Here is a 17,088-nt window from a genome sequence, read left to right as displayed (position 1 = left end):
ATTCTTCGAATAGAATAACAAAGTAACAACTTTCTGTACAACCCATTGGTCTGGTTCCAGCCTTTGAGTCTGCGGTATCATTTCTTTCGTGTGTGTACAATAAATGCTTAACACTACCCTGTGATAAGCCTAACTGCTCAGCCCAGCTACCACTAAATTGAGAAAAAGGTACTATCTACTTTAATCTCTGCCATACCTTTGGGGACTCACTGGACTCTGTACACACTATACCTCTTTTTGGTATAGGATATACAGAGCCAGCTTCCTACACTTAGTCTACTTTTAATCACACCATTGATGCACATACACCAGTCAACACCTTGGGCCCAGTAGTTCAATTGGAAAAAAATAAGTGCCGTGGATCTCGTCAGTAGGTAGCTTGCACCAGTCCATTTCTCCTATTAGCGCCACCTATAACAGAACCCACTACTAACCATGAAAATGGGGAGAGGGTGTGGCATAATGTCCAGAGCTGCTGACTTTGGAGCTGGGGAACCAGTTCGGATCTTGGCATTGGCTCAACATCCTGTGATTCTGGGCAAATCACTTAATCTCCCTGTGCCTACCATAAGTTAATGTGTCCTTAACTGGTGCTCATGAAAAGCATCGATGTGGATGATTCAGTGTAGGCGCTGAGCTCCGGAAACCACATGCTCAAATTAAGCATTGCTTGGGCCCTATACTCATACTTGGCCTTGAGACAAAAGATCATCGAAAAAGTGCCTCCTTCTGGTTGCCCGTCGGGCAATGCAGTGACGGCCTAACGAGGAGCATGTCCTATGATGAAGCATGACACCCACATGGGTGTGTGAGGACCCTAGTTCCTAAAGGAACTGTTCCCCATTCGGTTCCTTCCTAACTGACCTTATACCTACTCTCCTTTACCTTTCCCAGAACTGCATACCTTTTAGTTGACAGACCATGGGTTCTTCATTTATTAAGATATTAAAGTTTACCAAATGATAAAACAAAATATGGTAATGCGATTGAAATTAGAATGAAAGCAAACACAACATGCATGGCAACTGATAAACAAACAGACATTTGACTGTCTGGAAAATTACTTACTCCTTTACACATTATCACTAGAATATAAATATATACCAAATGAAGCCCTGATCTTTCATTGTTTATATTTTTATTTGACATTGTTCTTAGACAAAAAACACTGCATATTAGGCTGTGTACACGAAAAAAGTATTGTACTTAGCAGTTAATTGGCAATAAAAGATTACAAAACAATTCTAATTAGCTACTTAACTGTCTGAAAAATGAGTGGCAAAAGCAAACTGAAAACAAGAAAAAGCATACAGAATGTAGCAAGGCTGTGAATTCAGTAAATGGAGACACAAACTGGAAGTGTAAAACTGACTATCACAGTAGCACGTAGCTGCCGAAACTAAACATTAGCTGCTGTAAACAAGAAGAAAACAAGTAATAGACTCATACCATGCCATCAACAGATGAAAAAAAGTTACATTCCCATCATTCTAAACACTTCGCTATGGTAATTATGCCTCCAAGTGAAGCACCAGAGAAACTTGAAGTTGTTTATTCACTGTGAACATGGCTGCAAATGAAAACAACAGAGTGCAGCAAGAAAGTATTACAATATGTCCTGGATTCCAAATAGTACATGATGACTTAGCTAGAAAAAAAACTATAACAAATATAGTATTAATGCCGTTAAAGACATTATTATTGTATGCTGATGGAACATAGTACTAAATAGGCACCAAAGGATTGCCATATTGAAGTGTATTTACGTGTTAAACTTTACCCAATTAGGTGATACTTTCGCCTAAACAGTGTTCGCATATGTAAACATTACAACATATTAAAGTAATAATAAAAAAGTACATTATGCCGCGTATTTTGCTTTTCTACTTATCATTTGTAACAGCCCTGTTGCATAATTTCAGTGGCTCTGGACAAATCTCAAACGTTTCATATGCAGTCAGACAAGCAAGGTAGCAGCCAAGTTATAGCATGGTGCCAATCGAACCAGTGTCACATATTTGACTATTCAGTATCATTAAATGGTGACCTTGCCACGTTTGCCATAAACAACAAGCACTCAGCATCGTGTCGGGTCCTGGAAGCGCCCTTTCAGCCGCACACTGATGAACAGCCCATACACTGATTCCATCCGTCGCCACGCTCACCACCCAGGACCTGGCACCGCGCGGCTCACCCACTCTCTCCCATTCAGAACAGTAGGCGGCAGCAGCTAACCGTTGCCTGCCCGACTCGAGACAGGCTGTCACCGCCCTGTGAGCGACTGACTCATTTCAAGTTAAGCGCCACTCACTCAAAAGTTAAATTAAGCAGCGTATACGAAGGCGGGTCGTACAAAAGCCTCGTGCGGACTACACAGCCAATCAGCACTTCGTAATTCTGCATGGTGCACAAGGATTGGCTAAAGTGCTCCAATACTCCAATCCTAGGTCGCCTTATACAGTAGTAGTACCGCCCGCACTCTGAGGGCTCCTAAAATATATTCGGCCTTTGGGTTGGTTGTTTTTCCACCCGGTTACAAGATCAGCAACGGAAGACGGACACGAGGCTGATTTCACTGACGGTCCGTGTAAATTGTGGACTGGTGATCACCGTATTTTAGACAAGTAGCCGCCCTACTTGTGGGATAGCCGTGCAGTAGTTTTCTATCGATGTAGCAGTTTCTGGCTCCACAGGGTCACCCGCTGTGAGTGAATTTTAAAGATAGCCAAGTCTGCTTGATTACTTAGACACCTACCATATGGCGATTTTTTTTAAATTTTCCCAGAACGTCACTTCGTTATACAGTAGTCTTTATAAAGTGAGGTATTAGATAACTGACTTAGATAAAAATCTTAATTAAAAGTGCATTATGGTTTTATAGGTTAGGTTAACCTGATCCAAGTGAAGCATGGTCGTGTGTGAAGGTTTCAGTCCGCTATGGTGCTTTGGCCAACTATGTCAGGACTCTAAGTGGGATGAAAAAACTGGGGTGGGGGTCTCTTTCATAGGGGCGTGGCTTAAAACACAAGCTAGAAATCTATGCTTAGCTTCTGTGCTGCGCCACTGGTATTTTGCTGCTTCTGTCCATTCATCCAGATATATAACACAGCAAGTCGGGGGAGGATGAAGCCTTACCGCTAGAGCGGTCAACTTCCATACTGGGGAGCCGGGTTCGAGTCTCGGCAACGACGCTCAACATCCTGTGATTCTGGGGAAATCACCTAATCTCCCCATGCTTAACAAAAACAAGCACAACGAGGGAACAGGGGGCACAAAAGCAAGCACAACGAGGGAACGGGGGCAGGAAAGCAAGCACAACGAGGGAACGGGGCAGAAAAGTAAGCACAACGAGGGAACCGGGGGCAGGAAAGCAAGCACAGCGAGGGGACAGGAAAGCAAGCACAACGAGGGAAGGCAAAGTGCACTGACGAAGGGCGGGCGGAAGGGCAAAGTGCACTGACGAAGGGCGGGCGGGAGGGCAAAGTGCACGGACGAAGGGCAGGTGCGGGAGGGCAAATCGCACAGAAGAAGGGCTGGCGGGAGGGCAAATCACACGAAAGAAGGGCAGGAGGAAGGGCAAAGTGCACAGATGACAGGTGGGAGGGAGGGTAAAGTGCACTGACGAACGGCGGGAGGGAGGGAAAAGTGCACGGAAGAAGGGAGGGAGGGCAATGTGCACGGACGTAGGGCGGAAGGGAGGGCAAAGTGCAAGGAAGAAGGGTGGGCGGGAGGGCAAAGTGCAAGGAAGAAAGGCGAGAGGGCAAAGCGCAAGGAAGAAGGGCGGGAGGGCAAAGCGCAAGGAAGAAGGGCTGGCGGGAGGGCAAAGAGCACAGATGAAGGGCGGGCAAGAGGGCAAAGCTCCCGGGCTTAGGGCAGAGCACACAGAAGAAGGGCGGACGGGAGGGCAGAGCGCACTGAAGAAGGGCAGGCGGGAGGGCAAAGCACACGGAAGAAGGGCGGGCGGGAGGGCAAAGCGCACGGACGAAGGGCAGGCAGGCGGGCATAGGGCACAGACAAAGGGCGGGCGGGACAGTATAGGGCATGGACGAAAGGCAGGCAGGAGGACATAGGGCACAGACAAAGGGTGGGCGGGAGAGCAAAGCTCCCGGGCTTAGGGCAGAGCGCACAGAAGAAGGGCAGGCGGGAGGGCAAAGCGCACGGAAGAAGGGCAGGCTGGAGGACATAGGGCACAGACAAAGGGCGGGCGAGAGAGCAAAGCTCCCGGGCTTAGGGCAGAGCGCACAGAAGAAGGGCGGGCGGGAGGGCAAAGCACACGGACGAAGGGCGGGCGGGAGGGCAGAGCGCACTGAAGAAGGGTAGGCGGGAGGGCAGAGCACACGGAAGAAGGGCGGGCGGGAGGGCAAATCACATGGACGAAGGGCGGGCGGGAGGGCAGAGCACACTGAAGAAGGGCAGGCGGGAGGGCAAAGCACAAGGAAGAAGGGCGGGCGGGAGGGCATACCACACGGAAGAAGGGCAGGAGGGAGGGAGGGCAAACCACACGGAAGAAGGGCAGGCAGAAGGAAAAAGCACACGGAAGAACAGCAGGAGGGAGGGCAATGTGCACGGATGAAGGGCGGAAGGGAGGGCAAAGTGCAAGGAAGAAGGGCGTGCGGGAGGGCAAAGAACACAGACGAAGGGCGGGCAAGAGGGCAAAGCTCCCGGGCTTAGGGCAGAGCGCACAGAAGAAGGGCGGGCGGGAGGGCAGAGCGCACTGAAGAAGGGCAGGTGGGAGGGCAAAGCGCACGGACGAAGGGCAGGCAGGAGGGCATATGGCACAAACAAAGGGTGGGCGGGACAGCATAGGGCACGGACGAAAGGCAGGCAGGAGGACATAGGGCACAGATAAAGGACGGGCGGGAGAGCAAAGCTCCCGGGCTTAGGGCAGAGCGCACAGAAGAAGGGCGGGCGGGAGGGCAAAGCACACGGACGAAGGGCGGGCGGGAGGGCAGACCACGCGGACGAAGGGCGGGTGGGAGGGCAGAGCACGCGGACGAAGGGCGGGCAGAGCACGTGGACGAAGGGCGGGCGGGAGGGCAAACCACACGGAAGAAGGGCAGGCGGGAGGTCAAAGTGCACAGATGACAGGTGGGAGGGAGGGTAAAGTGCACTGACAAACGGCGGGAGGGAGGGCAAAGTGCACGGATGAAGGGAGGGAGGGCAATGTGCACGGACGAAGGGCGGGAGGGAGGGAAAAGTGCATGGACGAAGCATCTCTCAGACCCGGTTTCCACCAACCTCAATCCGCGGAAGACATGGCAATGACGTCATAGAGGCGCTCTCTCCACCGAGGATCATAGAGATGGCCAGCGAGACGAGAAAAGAGGTGTAGCACGGAAGAGCGCTCAGACGGCCATGTCGAAGCTGTGCCGCATACCTCAATCTTGAGGCCAGTTACACATTCAGCCCCGCACCCGTATCTCCCGACTGGAGAGCATTTAAGTGTGCAAACTTTACCTTGGGAGGAGCGAACTAGGTTGGGAAGGAGTGGTTATGTCTGATCTGATTGCGGAAACAAGGGGGAAATGACGACCATCTTTCTCCGAGGTCATGCAGAAATGCCTCGGAGAAAGCCCCGTCATTTTCGGATTCGGAGGCGTGGTTTTCTTTCTCTCCTCTTCCCATTGGCTGGAATGTAAAATTCCAGCCAATGGGAAGAGGAGAGAAAGAACATGAAAAAACACGCCCGAATCCCAAAATGACGGGGCTTAAACTGACAGACACCCCTCTTCTCCAATGGCTGGCCTTCGTTTAGGAAGCCAGCCAATGGAGAAGAGGGGCGGGTTCAAGTCCCACAGTAAGAGACATAAGATCTCACCGGTGAGACTGCGCAAGTGCAGCCTACGCAGGCCGAGACCTAATGAATGTGTCCATCAGTAACGAAACTGGTGCTCAAGCAAAGGGCTCTGATACCTGATGTCTCGGGTCTAGTTCCCCCTATACAAAACTCTGAGGGAAACAAAAAGTAACATTACACCTACAACAAGCCAGGGCTATTGGCTTTGTTAATGGTTTTAAATTGCATAAGGTAAATACGCAACAACAACTACTTTGTTGTATATAATATCGAAAATGCTACTTGCTCTTCTGGGTGAAGTTGTGGCGTAAGGTGAGAGTAGTCTAACTGAGAAAACCGGTTCAAGCCTGACGTCCTGTGATTCAAAAAAGGAATATGCCCTTGTGAAATGCACTGGTGCCCAAGTAAAGCTTAAATAAATAAGCTGCATGTCTGATAGGGACCACCCCTCCACCTCCACTGGAGGGGCAACAAGGTAACAATATGATTATGTATGCCATGCCGTCATTGAATCTCTCTCCCCTCACCTTTCTGACCACAATGTTTGTTATATAGGTCATTTCTCTTTTTCGTTCATGTTGTAAAACAATCTGATGAGTCTTGTTTGCGCTCTGTAAAACTTCTTAAATAAATGAAGCGCTCCGAGTTAGCTCTATATAAAACTGAAAAATGAGTCTCTTTGAAGGTGCATCAAAGGCAGTGACAGGTTGTACTATTGCAGTTAAGGGAGAGAACAATAGGGACCCGTCTTGGCACCTGCTTTTAAAAACTGCCGGTGCTAAGCCCCGGCAGGACCCGGCCACTTAAAGCTCTGAACTGTGTGTTGCCATTGGTTATAGTTTCACCTTTACCATTGTAAGTACTGCTTCAAAAAGAAAAAAAAACTGCATGAGTGTTGTAGTCTTGTTGGCATATTCTTAATCGCCCCTAACTTCGTGATGTCCTGTTTTAATAGAAATGTTCCCTGCATGGTGTACAATAACTTTCCCTGCCCCAACTGACTGACTACTTGTATCTGGTATTCTGGTTTTTATTATTATGGCCCTCGCCTTTTATTAGTGTGTGCACAGAAGCCTAGTTCTGACCTCATGTGAGTGAGGTTCTGGACCGAGGGGGCGCACCAAGCATACCCTCGCTTCACTCACAGTGGTCTACTCTCCCTTCTTGAATTTAGCACTTAGGCGAGTGGTGGTTTTTAGCATCGCATCATGTTTTGAGAAGCCATAGTTGTGACCACCCATTTTTAGGTTTCGCTGGAGGGCGGAGCTCTTAGCTCCGCTCCAGAGAAATCTGTAGTCTTCAGTAAGGGACTCTTGGAATACGCCCTCTGTTTCATTGGCTAGCTCCATAAATGGAGGCTAGCCATTGGAACAGAGATCTGTCCGTCAAGGCCGGACCAGATTCGGGGGCGTTCCCGCGATTTTTTCCCTGGGCGTTTCCTCTGTGTAGTAATGCAGCGGTGGGCGGAGTTTCGTTTTTATTTTTTTAAGAAGTACAGGTCAGTGCTGCACCCACCTTCCTGCTCCGGCCGTCTTCTGCGTCTCTCCTCCCCCTTTCCCGCCCCCTCCCGCAGTCAGTCCGAAGCGCTGTGCTTCCCCCTGAGCGCTTTTTGTGCACAGCCGTTTTGGCCGTGAAAATCACCGCCGCAGCCCCGGGGCCGTGGAGAAGCCGAGGGAACCACCGCTGACGTCACCCGGGAGCCGCGCTGCCATTGGTTCAGGCTGCGGGAGGCTCGCCGGGTGACCTGCGAGGTGATTGGCTGCTGGAGTGAGGAGGAACCAGGAAGCGGACGGGAGGCCACCCCGCGCTCCTGCCGGGAAGAAGAAGGAACCGTCCTCCGGCGAGGCTCTCCCGAGGAGAGAGCCCTGCCACCGTCACCCAGAAGAGCCCAGCGGAGAGGAGCCGCCGCCGCCTCGGACAACCGGTGAGTGCGGAATAATTGGCATAATTCCACCCCTCGTTCTAATTGACATGCAAAAGTCATGTCGTTTGATTCTGATTTCAATCAACTCCATTTACTTTTTTGGATGGTCTCGAAGGCTGACCTGCCCATGAGATGGACGAGGGGGAGGGAGTGTGTGCGGGTCAGTCTGCTCTCCCCTGACTCCATAAACAAGTCTCAATGTCGTAGTATGTGCCACTAAACTCAGTTGCCAGCGGTGTCTGGCAGCCAGGTTTGCACGTGTAAGGTCCGACTCCTGGCACTGCTGCCGCGTAAGGGTGGCTAGTGGTGAGGTAGCACCGCACGCTTTTCCACACGTGAATGCTGCCGAGTGTTCTGAGGAGAAGTTTCTACCAAGGGTGACTGCTGCTGGTTGCGAAACGTAAGCTGCTGGTGTGATTTTCACGACAGCTGCCTTAGAGATGCAGGTCTTCGAAGAACTGTGAACTGTGCCGGGCAGTCGTGCACTGAACACCACACCCCCAGCTTATAATTGCCTATGCACGCATACACATCATCGCCGCACTTTTTCTTCTGATGCTGAACAGTATGTGCTGAACAATATCAATGAAAAACAATGGCAAAACTAGTAGATCTGCATTCACATCCAAAAGGGGAGACCTATTTGGTTATCTCAATGCTTGTTAAGTCCTCCCTCCTCTGTCCGCGAGTTTACATTTTCAGTAGACCCCACAACTGCTGCCACCTCCACCCCCCTCCGAATGGATGTCATTCTTTCGAACAGCCCCACTCCACTGTTATGAAGTTAACCCTATGTGAACCCTGAATTACGGGGACAGGTATGTGTACAGCTCCCCGAGGGTCGAGGAGCTGTACCTGTTTATGTCACCGGAGCTCTTCCGTGGTCCCCAGTTCAGGCCCCCTCCTCCCCGCCCAGACCCCACCCGCGGGTGCTGTACCTCTCGGCGCACTTCCTCTCCGTGGGCCGTTCTCCTCCTCCTCTGCGGTGCTGCCTCAGCGGAGAGCATGCAGTTGAGAGCATGGCATGCTCCGGCTCGCTCTTCCGCCCAGTACAAACCGGTCCGGACTCCGGGGGGGCCCGGCGAGGGTTCTCCCAGCTCGGCGCCAGCTCTGGCCTTTAGCCGTCCTTCGGGATTTAAGCTCTTACGTCTGAGTTGGATCGGCACACGCGGCAAGGGAGCCGAGGACACCCCGCACCCTGCAGCAACCACGCGCTCTGCAGTGATGGGAAACACATGGAGGACCGCGGAGACGGGGCCAGCCTAGAACCCAGTGTCCAGCGAGCCTCATGGAAAGAAGGAAAGACACACAGACAGCCTAGAACCACTCGTTGACAGAGGGAGGGTGCAACCCAGTTGACATAGGACAGGGCAGCCTAGAACAACTCGGCGACAGAGGGAAGGTGCAGCCAGAGGACATAGGACATGGCAGCCTAGAACCACCCGTTGACTGAGGGAGGGCGCAGCCCAGCTGACATAGGACAGGGCAGCCTAGAACCACTCTGCGACAGAGGGAAGGTGCAGCCAGAGGACATAGGACAGGGCAGCCTAGAACCACCCGTTGACTGAGGGAGGGCGCAGCCCAGTTGACATAGGACAGGGCAGCCTAGAACCACTCTGCGACAGAGGGAAGGTGCAGCCAGAGGACATAGGACAGGGCAGCCTAGAACCACCCGTTGACTGAGGGAGGGCGCAGCCCAGTTGACATAGGACAGGGCAGCCTAGAACCACTCGGCGACAGAGGGAGGGTGCAGCCCAGAGGACATAGGACAGGGCAGCCTAGAACCACCCGTTGACAGAGGGAGGGTGCAGCCAGAGGACATAGGACAGGGCAGCCTAGAACCACCCGTTGACAGAGGGAGGGTGCAGCCCAGAGGACATAGGACAGGGCAGCCTAGAACCACCCGTTGACAGAGGGAGGGTGCAGCCCAGTTGACATAGGACAGGGCAGCCTAGAACCACTCGGCGACAGAGGGAAGGTGCAGCCAGAGGACATAGGACAGGGCAGCCTAGAACCACCCGTTGACTGAGGGAGGGCGCAGCCCAGTTGACATAGGACAGGGCAGCCTAGAACCACTCGGCGACAGAGGGAGGGTGCAGCCCAGAGGACATAGGACAGGGCAGCCTAGAACCACCCGTTGACAGAGGGAGGGTGCAGCCAGAGGACATAGGACAGGGCAGCCTAGAACCACCCGTTGACAGAGGGAGGGTGCAGCCCAGAGGACATAGGACAGGGCAGCCTAGAACCACCCGTTGACAGAGGGAGGGTGCAGCCCAGAGGACATAGGACAGGGCAGCCTAGAATCACCCGTTGACAGAGGGAGGGTATGTACAGCCAGAGGACATCGGACAGGGCAGCCTAGAACCACCCGCTGACAGAGGGAGGGTGCAGCCAGAGGACATAGGGCAGGGCAGCCTAGAACCACCCATCGTTGACAGAGGGAGGGTGCAGCCCAGAGGACAAAGGACAGGTCAGCCTAGAACCACCCGTCGTTGACAGAGGGAGGGTGCAGCCCAGAAGACAAAGGACAGGGCAGCCTAGAACCAGGACTACCTTCTGGAGAGACAGCGCAGGGCGGGGAGTATAAAGAGACACGTCGAGATAATGAAGAAGAGACAACATATACCAAGGAGTCTCAAGACACTGGAGCAAGCAGCCTGAAAGAGAAACAGCCGGAACAAGGGGTATAAAGAGATTGGAGCAGAGTCAGTGTCGGAAAAAGAGGAGTATACAGAGACACATAGCAAAAGTGGAGAGAGCCTAGAATCAGGAAACTCAATAAGAGACAAGGGCAAAGAGGGGGAAGGAAAAACCGTCTAGAACCAAAGGGTAAACAAGCATTTACAATGCAAAGGTTTCGCCTTTGGAAAAGTTTGAGCTATTGGCATTGTAAATGACAAAATTTGTATTTATGTGTTGGTTTTGAAAACAGATAAATAAATGGCATTGTCTTTTACATTGCTAATAGCTCTAACTTTTCCAAAGGCGAAACCGTTGCATTGTAAATGCTTGTTATCTGTGTTACTGGAGCGGAGACCTACTTGTCTAAAGTTCTGCTTCTCTGCTCTAACCCAGATCCTAGCGTTAACATCAGATTATATTGTTTGTATTGGTGTATGTTGCTTGCTGGGTACTTGCATTGTGTGTATATGAGTGAACCGGACTCATGGATGCCTGTGGGATCGATTTTGGATCGATCCTACAGACCTGCTGTGATAGCAATGAGAATGTTTTCCCAGACAGTAAAAGCGTATTGCTGACATTTGAAGGTGGGTGGAGGAGACTAGACACCGAAGGAGAGAAAGAGGAAACTAATTTGCTTTAGAAATACAGTTGGTATATCTGCTGAGATGAGTTGTTGATTAGTAATCTTGTATCACTGTCATTTTGTAGATTGGGGGGGCTAAGAATTGGACCCGACTCAGTTGTTCATGGTGACAGGCAGCCCTAGGTGAGGCCAGCTTTTTAATCTTTTCACTGTTCACTTCTCAGTGTAGCTGATGAAAGCCTGATGCAGAATGCTCACACCTTTGTGCTCTTATGGGTGCCATAGGGTGGAGGCTACCTTGCTGTGAGGATCATTACCCACAAAGACTGTATTTGGGGAGTGGCCTGGAGAGGACACTGAAAGACCCTTCCTAATCTGTTTCTGAAAGTGCAGACCGTGGATCCTCATCTCGCTGCTTTGAGTATACGAAAATGGGACCCGCTGACACACTGTTCCATTTCCAAGTTTCTATGACCAAGGAGGGAGTGTTCTGCAGAGTACTCAGAAGACTGCTGTGCAACAAGGGCTGGTGTCTGCCTGATAGCCAGCTTCCCAGTGGTGAGGGGATATTACCTAGTCTTGCTCTGATATAAGAAGCTGCTCATCTGACATGAGGAACCTGGAAGCCATCCGGTCTGCTCCGAGGGTGAAAAAGAGCCTGCCAATCGTGCAGGAATAAGAGCCAGATGCAGCAAAACCACAGTGTTGGTGTAGTTCGCTAGTGGAAGGAGGATAGAGGAGAGCGATCTGTGTGCCCCAGGGGTTGGCAGGCATCAGACTCTTCTTGTGGCTGCTCAGTTCCCCTACACAAAGAGCATTGTGGCCGCGGCTAGACCTGGGCTGTGGTGACCCACAAAAATGCGACTTCGGTACATCTTGTGCCTCTGAGACCTTAAGAACTGTGACTCAGAGACTGGCTTGCCTACATTTCACTGCTGTACCACAACGTAGTGGCCTGAAGCTCGGTCAGAGTGAAAGCCCAGCACCCTGACACATGTAGGAGCGCCGCTGTGACCAAAACTGCTTTATGGAGCGAGCTTGACTCCGGGTTATGTAAATCTTTGACATGGAGGACCTCTAACTTCAGCAGCAGCAGGAGTTGTGTCCGATCCGAACTGTGCACTATTTTTCAGAAGTGGGAGAGGCTGCGTGTTACCACCGGCTGCCTGCTGGGCTGAGCTATAACTTTCCTGAACACACAGTTTTATGAGAATTCAGAGACTATTTGTTAACTGTGATACACTTAGTGCATTGAGTGTACTGGGCTTCATCTGCACCTGAGCCATTATTTGTGTTACTATAAAAATTCCTATCATAAGGCTAGAATAGTCTAAAACAGAGAGGGAGGGACCCACGGTAAGGAGAAAAGGATAGCGGATCTAAGCGCCTAGTTCACTAAATTGTGCCTGCTCATTATTACTTGTGTACTATTTTATTTTTGTGTGTAATAAAATACTTTTTTTTTTTAAAGTAAAGCACTGGGTTGGACAATCTGTTATTACGCTGCTGTGTGATTTTGAGTTCAGAGGTGAAACAACCACATGTTGCTTTCCTTAGGAGCTTGCCTACTTCTCATCACTACCACAACATCAGAGGCTTAACGATTCAATCCCTACAGTTGAGGTCCAGTATGCCCTCTTGCCCTATGGACCCTCAAACATGGTCTAATAGTCTAAATCTTCCATGCTTACCAGTGGTACCTTTTCTTGGGCTATGCTCATCTACTGTCTCTAGTACAGTAAAATATGTTCATAAAGGCTCTTATTAGCAGGTTTCTGAATTCCTATTTGCTGTAAGTTCTTTACTGCACATATCAGATTTATGAGTTTTTGAGATAAATATCTGCAGGTCGAACCTGCCAATATTTATCGGGCAAAGATGCTGAGCTTCACTAAAATATGCCAAATTTTATGTGCAATGCACCAAATTCCCATGTTATTTCCCAAAAGCTATTGATGGGCGATAATTAACACACCCAATAAAGACCAAATACCTCAGTAGAGGTTTTATCAGATGCAGTAATTATTGCATCCAATAGTAACCAGCTTGTACGATCGCCTTAGTGAACTTTGGGTCTGCCAATTGCTCCTGTTTGGATGCCTTACCTTGTCTATCTCATTTCCCTGCATCTTCCTCAATGGGTTTTATTCCTCTTCCTTCTTTTTGAAACATCTGAAGCATTTCCTCACTATGTTTTAATTGGATGACTTATGTCCTTGCACTGCTTGGATTCAGGGAACTTCTTTTTCTATTAGCACATGGCTGTGAATATATGTTCTTCCTCCGTCCCTTGTATGCACCCCCTAAAAAAAACCTGTCCTTGCTCTCTCTGTGTTGCTCCACCAACCACACTTATTCAATTGCTTTCCCTACACCAGTTTGTGTGGCATTAAAACATTGTTTTTAAATTTCAACTCCCTGTTCCCATTGCTTCGCAGCATAGACTTTTAACTGCTCTACCATTAACCTTTACATTCTTTAAAACAATTAAATGTAATCTTTTTTGGAGATTGTGCCAGCTGCAATAGGCTATAAGGCCATCAATTTCTCCCCCTTTTTTCTTTTTAAACAAATGAATAAAACTTTTTTTTGTTATTTACGGCTCCATGATTGGTGTCCGACGTCCTGGAAGGGTTAACCAAAAAAAGAAATAAAAGAAACAAGCATTAGCAAAAGCTAGTAGGTCTCCACTTTGGATCTTTTAGCTTTACCAATGGTTTTCAGCCATGTTGCACAGCATTTCTAAAGACCAAAAAAATGCTTGTGGCTTTGCTGCGTATGTCATTCTGTGCACGGGTGGAGGGAAGAGAAGCAACGGGTGCAAGAGCATTGTGCAGCGGGTGGAAAGAAGCACACAGGCAAATCTGGGGAACGGTGGCGTACATGGTGGGGTGGAAACATAACAGAGACGAGTGCAGGTGGATGGAAGCAACTGGTGAGAGTAGTGTGGAGCGGGCAATGGAGAAGCACACAGACGAGAAAGTAATGGGGGAAGTACACAAGGGTGAGAGCAACAAGGAGAGGGGCATAGCACACAGATGGCGAGCGTCATGAAGTCTGGAGCGTGAGAAGTACGATGGAGACAGCTGAAAAAACATGCATCTCTGAGTATTTAATGAAAATAAAAATGTAGTGCATGAAAAGCAACCAGTGAAAGAAGAGAAGTCTCCCCATCAAAAGTGATGATATAGAGGCAGTGCTTCATGGGAGGGACAAACTCCAGATTGACAAGCTGAGAGAAATAGGAAGAAGCTGGCAAATTGTAGTGACATGAAAGTCAACCAATAATAAGTTATGGGCAGGCCCCAGGCCCTGTATGTTCTTGGTAAGCCCACAATATGTCTTGCAAGAGACAGCACAAGTGCTGTCTAGCAGGCGAGACCTAAAAATGGGTTCCAGGTAATGAGACCAATGCGAGTTGCGGCCTATTACGCCATGAAGCATACATATTCATGCATGCATGTGTACATGTTATTGCCCTTGTGTTCTCTTTTTTGCTGGTACAGAACAGCATTGGCAGAAGCCAAAGGGAAAAACTGATTGGCTTTACCATGTCTTGTTTCTCAAATGTTCTTAAAATGTTGCCAATTTTTCTAAATTATGGGTCTGGTTCAAAAGCATATTTTTTCTCTGAAGAGGTGTTACTTATTCTTGACTTAACCCGAATGTATGCCTTTAACACCACAACCATTCATGGGTTGAATGTTTTTGAATCTCGCTCCTAATGGTTCTAGGACATTCCCATAAGAGATTAGACATTTTTCTAATATCCCCTATTCCTGATAATTCAAACTATCAGTTTTGGTAAGATACTTAACTTAACTTGAAAGATAGCCTCCTTTGTGGCACGGCTTAAGTGTCCTATTTACTGCAGTGGTATTTAATTCCAGATAGCAAAATGGTTTAACAAAACCGTTAACCCATGAGACTGGAGATTTCTGCAGCTCCTGCCAGTCTCCATCTTTTGGCACTCTAGACTCTAGTTTTCAAAAAAAGTATAGTTTGACAAGTCTGAAAACGCCTTTACAACATTTTTGGTTAATTATAATGAGTGAATACCTACTGTGACGCTATCCGCCCATTGTGTTTCTGAGTTACACGTTCAAAGCTATTCAAAGTAAACCTTAGGGTGGAACAGCTTTTCAAAGTCATAGGACCTTCATTTAAACTTTGAAAGATAGCTATAAATTGTCATTAATTTAGTTGTTACCAGGTGGACTGTTCATTTTCCAGTCAGTGAGTTATTAAAAGCATTTTAGGAGTAAACCGATTCAGCCTGTGTACCTGTCAATGGCATTTTCTGTGATGCTATGTGGTTCCTCACCACTGCAGAATCATAGGACAAAGCATCACTGAAGGTGTCTCGCACCGTTCCAGATCTGAAGCCCAATTTAAAGTGCCTTTTCTATGTCACAGGGTCTTAAAAATATGAATGAATGAGCCCTTGTGGGGTCTATGGTCTATAGGGACAGTGTTTATATAAAAGGGTATCAATGAAAGGTGGAAGGCTTGCTGGAAGGCTTGCCTGCTGAAACGAGAACTTTCTCCACCATCAAGCGGTGCGCCCGCTTGATAGTTTTCAAAACACATAAATAAAAGGTATTGTCATTTACGATGCTAATACCTCAAACTCTCGCAAATGCGGGACCTCTGTGGCACTCGCACTTTACCTGTAACCATCAAAAGCTAAAGCACGGGTGCCGCAATTGCTTAAAAAGTAGAGAAATAGAAAAAATAGATTTTTCTATTTCTTTACTTTTTAAGCAACCCTGGTACTCGCACTTCAGCTTACGATGTTTAGAGCTAAAGCGCAAGTGCGGCTACGGGATCAGCAAATGTGCGGCGTCGTGCACATAAAATGTATGAGTGTGGCCCATGAACTGGGCGCAGGTAAAACCAGTGCTGTGCGTGCGCTGAAAATAAATAAAACAATCCATAAAGTTAACATTTGTGAAGAAAAAAAAAGCTATAGACTGGGAAGAAGCTGTAGTGTGTGCTGGGCTGAGGGGGTTAAAAAGTCTCCAATGCTTCCTGGTAATCCTCACACAAGCCTCGTGTGCAGGGCACAAGTCCTAAACAAGTGAAAGAGAAAGCACGGTAACCTGACCCATGAGAAATGCAGCTGCCACCCTGCGCGCCACTGCTCGCTCACGAGAGCGAAACGCCGTAAGAGTGAACATTAAAAAAGAGGTGGGACATGCATCAGCCTTCAGCCATTTCCATGCTTTCATTATTGAAAGACACAAGCAAAAGCCAATCGAATGTGTGCGACGAGTTATACCCACACGGAGTAAACACAAGAAGCCTCACAAATCAGCGCATGCGCGCTAATAGGCTTGACCTAAAAACATAGTTGCAGGGACGTTATAGTTGGGAAACTGAATTTGAAAAACCTTAGAAATTCACTGAAAATACCAAAGGTTAAAGGTACTTTATAGTTAGGAAAGGAAATTTAAAAAAAACATAAAAATTAATTGAAAAAAAATAAAGGTCACCGGGACGTTATAGTTAGGCTCAAGTTTCACTTGTACAAAACCATAGAAATTCAGCAGTTCTAGTTACCTCGAGCTAACTATAACGTATGCCCGCACAATGCACTGCTTATGATCACACATATTACATCACTCATGACATGGTCAGGGACATCACTGATGACATCATCCCCAGAGCCACTCACACACCCATACAACCACTCACATACCCATTCACAGATCCACAGCAGTACTCACACACCCACTCCCTTCTCCATTGAGTCACTCACACACCCACTCGCTTGTACAGCCACTCACACAACCATTCACTCACCCATACAGCTACTCATATAGTCACTCATCCATTCAGCCAGTCACATAGCCACACAGGTCCCCATACAGCTAGTCACATACCCACTTTTACCTACACAGTTACTGACACACCCACATAGCCTCTCAACACAGCCACTCACTCACCCATACAAGCACACATACTCACACACCCACACAACTACTTACATACCCATTCAGACATCCATCGAAGAACTCCGCATCTGCTCGCTCACCCATATAGCCATTCACACTGCACTCACTCTCCAAAACAACCACTCACACATCTACTCACTTA

General features: G+C 48.7%; 1 protein-coding gene across 4 annotated transcripts in view; it reads left to right on the top strand.

Annotated features, from left to right (window-relative positions):
• CNPY1 (canopy FGF signaling regulator 1) overlaps positions 1-17,088 on the top strand; it is a 511,443-nt gene that overhangs the window by 147,174 nt on the left and 347,181 nt on the right. Inside the window, exon 1 of one of the 4 annotated variants that reach the window (XM_078663255.1) lies at positions 2,526-2,581. The exons of 2 other annotated variants lie outside the window; for them this stretch is intronic. The gene's annotated coding sequence lies outside the window, so the exon portion shown is untranslated. Of the gene's footprint in view, positions 1-2,525; positions 2,705-17,088 lie in introns of those variants that run through there. One more of the 4 variants, XM_078663254.1, reaches the window with a different exon arrangement.

The sequence above is a fragment of the Lissotriton helveticus genome, chromosome 10, assembly GCF_964261635.1.
Source record: "Lissotriton helveticus chromosome 10, aLisHel1.1, whole genome shotgun sequence".
NCBI classification, from domain to species: Eukaryota; Metazoa; Chordata; class Amphibia; order Caudata; family Salamandridae; genus Lissotriton; species Lissotriton helveticus.
Note: the sequence above shows the minus strand (reverse complement) of the source record. Positions and strands in the feature narration are given on the sequence as shown.